At 53.7% G+C, this 4,460-nt stretch overlaps 1 long non-coding RNA gene across 1 annotated transcript; it reads left to right on the plus strand.

Annotated features, from left to right (window-relative positions):
- The first annotated feature begins 248 nt into the window (after positions 1 to 248).
- Positions 249 to 3,873, plus strand: LOC132232997 (uncharacterized). The gene is made up of 2 exons (XR_009452528.1): positions 249 to 1,797; positions 3,182 to 3,873. It is a non-coding gene; the product is annotated as an uncharacterized LOC132232997 (long non-coding RNA).
- The last annotated feature ends 587 nt before the right edge of the window (positions 3,874 to 4,460 follow it).

The raw sequence follows: 4,460 nt of genomic DNA on the forward strand, positions 1-4,460 counted from the left end.
CTCACCCTCAGTTGTCCTTCGTTGTCTCCCAAAAAGCTATGTGTTAACTGCTTGTTCTTCAGAGCAAGTGAGAGGAAAACAAAATAACTGAATCATAATCACAGAAAAAAAGGCACATGATTTCAGGGAAACCACTGGGTACACACCGGGGAAGAGCAGGAAGCAAAGTCCCAAGTCTGTTTCTGGGTCAGACCAGCCAGAGCAGGAGGAGAGAGGTTGGTCTGCTTCTCAAGGTAAGAGCCGGGGACAGGCAGGGGGACCAGGGTAGGAGAGCTGCCTCACCAAGATGTGGGAGTCCAGCAGGGGGTTCGTTATCTGGAACAGGGCGGCAGGCTCAGCCTCAGGGAATGGGTTCCTCAGCCAAGGGGGGCCTAGATACAGCAGGGACATGATTTGCAGGCAGGAATCAGATCGGCCTTCAGAAGGGGCAACTGAGGACAAAGGGTGAGAGCCAGGTTAGCGACACCCTGGCCTTGGAATGTGTGGGGGGAGCTGGGCAGGGAGTGTCAGTGGGTCAAGGACCCCAGCTGTTCCTTTCTCTGTACCCAGTGGGGTCACCCTCACCCCACTACCACCTGTCAGATGGCCACCCCCTCAGGTCCTCCCCAGATGTGTCCCATGGCAGGTTCTTATCCATGGGTCCTGCTGGGAGCAGTGAGCTGGGGGGGGAGGGGTGTCAGGAATTCTGAGCAGCCAAAGGAAATAGCCTGGTGGACAGGGAAGGGGAGGGGGCTGCTGGTGAGTATCCCCATATGACCCCGGAAGCAGAGGAGAGGGGCCCAGGGCCCAGGAGCCAAGCCTGGGTTTTCTAGGTATGGGGGTACAGCTGGAGGGGCTGAAGAGGATGGGCAGGAGGTGGGGCAAAGCCTGGGCTGGTGGCCACAGGAGCTCCCTCAGAAAACAGTTTCCCAAGGTGGGTGCGGAGACAGGGTGGGAAAGGCTCACCTGTCTGAATTCAAATAACGGACTCAGACACAAAAATCTAGCTAAAATGAGACTTTTAAAACTCTCCAGAGCGGGTGTCCGTTGGTGCAGGCTCACCTGAATTCGCTGGCACAGGCAATATTTCTCCTCTTGTGTGAAAGTCCCTCCACCAGTTCTTAGGCTGAGTGTATGGAGTTTACATTCTACCCCTTAAGTCACCTAGGTCTTATTGTCTCCTGTTGTTTTTGTTTTTGTTGTTGTTTTTTATTGGCTGAGGCCTTTTGTAGTTGTCTCCACCTCCCTTTGTCTAGGGAATCTTCCTGGAAAATGTGCTACCAGCCAGGTGCACAGCTCTCATAATCGCTCCCCACCTCCCCTCCTACACCCTGCTTGTTCCTGGGATATTCAGTAACTGACTGGCTACAGGCTGTTTCTTTTCTATGAAGATGAATCATAGAGACATTTCTCCTACAACAGGAAGCCCCAGCCAGACTGGGGAGCTCAGAGGCAATGGGGGAGGATGGGGGGGAAGGCGTAGGTGAGCTCTCCCCCAGGCCTGCAGAGGACACTCCTGAGCCCAAGGCAAAGCCAGGCCCATGGGACTCCACAGACAACCCCCCACCCCTCCACCCCCAGAGAATGGGCCTGGTCCAGGGCCACTGACCCTCAGGTCTCTTGTTGTCCAGGTGACCCCCTCAGGGCAGGATCTCTGTGAGGTTGGGACCTGGCTTCCCCCTTGGAGGAGCAGATCCAGAGGCCCTAGGGGGATTGGAGTGTGTGGGAAGGTGACTTGGGCGTTCTCCCCACAGGTGTGAGCTCTGATTCCAGGAGAAGATGCCGGTAACAGGAAGTACCGCACTCAAGCTGCTTTTGGTGAGATTCAGCCAGGCCTGGCCATGCCCAGCCACCAGTTCCTGGGACAAAAACAGGACTGTGGTCATTTCCCCCACTGACAGGGTGCACCCAGGACAACTAAGGGCCTATAAGGGGCCCACTGCTTCCCCCTGGGCTAAGACCCCAGGACCATGGGATGGGACATCTCAAACAACAGGCCAGCAGTTCTCAGAGGACCCAGGTGATAGGGGCAAAAAGAGAATATTGGGGACCAACTGAAATTGTAAGAAACATTAATCATGCTCTGTTAACCGTGATTGGATTGTTCTGATGAAATAAGGCACATTCTGACCTGGCTGGTAGGTCACCTGGAAATGCAGCCCATTATCCCCACCAGGGAGCTGCCTATCAATATGGAAAGACTAACAACCTAGTTGTAGAAACCAGAGCCTGGAGCCCTTCCCATATCGCCAGCCCTTTGAAGACCCCCAGCCTTTGCATATGCTCAGGCCTTTGCAAATCTCCAGCCTGTATGACCTGTAAACTACCCATTTGGCATACCCTTGCCTACTTCCCCAGGTAATCTTTGTCCTTCTACCCAATATAAGCAGCTGGCTTACGGTAGGGTGCGGAGCAGATGTTTGTGGATGACCTTCTGCTCACCAACACTGCCAGCAGTACTGGAATAAACGCTCATAATGATTCAATCCTGTCTCTGCTGAATTGGCTCAGGGAGTGACAGCAGCACGCACCCCCTGATTGTCCGGTTACACAGGACCCCTCAGCCTCCATCCCCAGCTGGGGGAGTCAGAAGGGCCACATCCCCCAGAGCCTGAAGGACCCTCGACAGCAGCGGTTCTCAACCTGTGGGTCGCAACCCCTTTTGGCAGTTTAACGACCCTTTCACAGGGGTCGCCTAAGACCATCCTGCATATCAGATATTTACATTACGATTCATAACAGTAGCAACATTACAGTTATGAAGTAGCAACGAAAATAATGTTATGGTTGGGTCAAAACATGAGGAACTGTATTTAAAGGGCCAGAAGGTTGAGAACCACTGCCCTACCGTGTGCCCAGCTCACCCTGTGAGCAGCTCCACTGGCCACTTGCTTTCTCCCTCCAGCCCAGGGGGTGGAGAGTGCCATCCCCATGACCTATGAGGTGGCAGCGCCCGAGGGCCAAGGGCCATCCTGAGGACACCAGTTGCTCTCTACAGAGGGTGGAGCAGAGCCAGCATCTGCCTTGAAGCCCATTCTTCCCACTCAGCTCAGTGGATGGGGCCATCTTGCGTGTTTCTCTTCCCTCTGGTTCCACCCACCCTGTCACCCGGGACCCTGAGCCCCATAGTCCCCTCATTGTCTCTATCCTGTGGGGTGAGCGGGGGTCACAGGTCACCCTTCCCCTTTCTTCCTCCACATAGGGAGGGAGCGGTCTGAAATTGCTGTTATCAGTAACAGGGCCTGGTGCGCTTGTGCTAGCCGTGGGCGCCGTGGCAGTAGGACTCACAGGAATCAGCTTCTTCTGGTGGAATTAGGTCAGAGCAAGCCTGGGATTAGCATCTGGGGATGTCTGGGGCAGGCTGGGGGTGGGGGTGGGGGCTCTATATGAGTAAGAGGGAGGGCTGGGGATGGTTTGAAGGAGGCACAGTTCAGATCTGAGAAGGTAGTGGGGCTCTCCATTGGCCTGGAGGTCTGGCAGCCCCTCCAAACTGACTGCCCGTACCCTCCTCCCATTGCCAGCTCCGGGCCCTGTCTGACACGCCCACCTTCTTTTGCAGGCCATGGAATACAAGATGCAGGAAAAGCAGTCCTCGGGTTACCTTCGTCATGTCCTGGTTACGACAGGAATTGTTACCTTTCTTTTCATTTTTTTGTACTGTTTCACTTCATTTCTGACTTATGGCAAAAATGGCCTCATGTCAAGCTATAGAAACTGATCTCCCAGGTTACCCGAGGACCTACTCTATTATTGACAGGAATCCTTTCCAATCTCCTGGCCAGAAGGAGAAGGCTCCGCCTTCCTGGGGAATGTGTGAAGCAACATGCTATACACAGCTTATATTTTGATTATGAACAAAGTCAACTTTTGAGCAAAATAAAAATTAATTAAATACACATTGATTGAGTGTATACTCTGTGCCTGACTCTTCCAGAACCAGACTCTTTACCCCAGGATTCTGGGTCCTTTGAGACCCAGCCCTGGGGCCTCCCCACACCCAATCAGCCCCACCAGGCCCTTCCCCAGGGCTGCCTGACCTGATTCATCCTTCAGACCCAGGGCGGCTGGCTCTTCTGGGGCCTCCTCGGGGCCCAAAAAGGGAAAGTCGCCTCTGTTTCTCCTCTACAACACTCACAGTCCAGACCAGATGTGGGATTTCCCCACCAAGCTGTTTCCAGTCTCTGTGGACACCGACTTTGTTTCTTCTGATTTAACTCAGTTCTGACGCCAACAGGAGTTATTGAAGACCCCACAGGTTAAGGGTTCTGTCCCACCAATCTGCCCCAACTTCAAATGCCAATCCCAGATAATGGGTCCCAGGTTACCCACAAATTTCTTTCCAGGGATTTCCACAACTTTTCCTTGGGTTCAATAATTTGCTAAACTGGCAGTCGGACATCCCTTTCTCAATCCAGGACTGCAGGCTCCTAACTGCTCACCTGCCTGCCTGCCTCATCGCCCTTAACTGCCCCCACTTCCAG

Source organism: Myotis daubentonii, chromosome 4 (genome assembly GCF_963259705.1).
Source record: "Myotis daubentonii chromosome 4, mMyoDau2.1, whole genome shotgun sequence".
Taxonomy (NCBI): Eukaryota; Metazoa; Chordata; class Mammalia; order Chiroptera; family Vespertilionidae; genus Myotis; species Myotis daubentonii.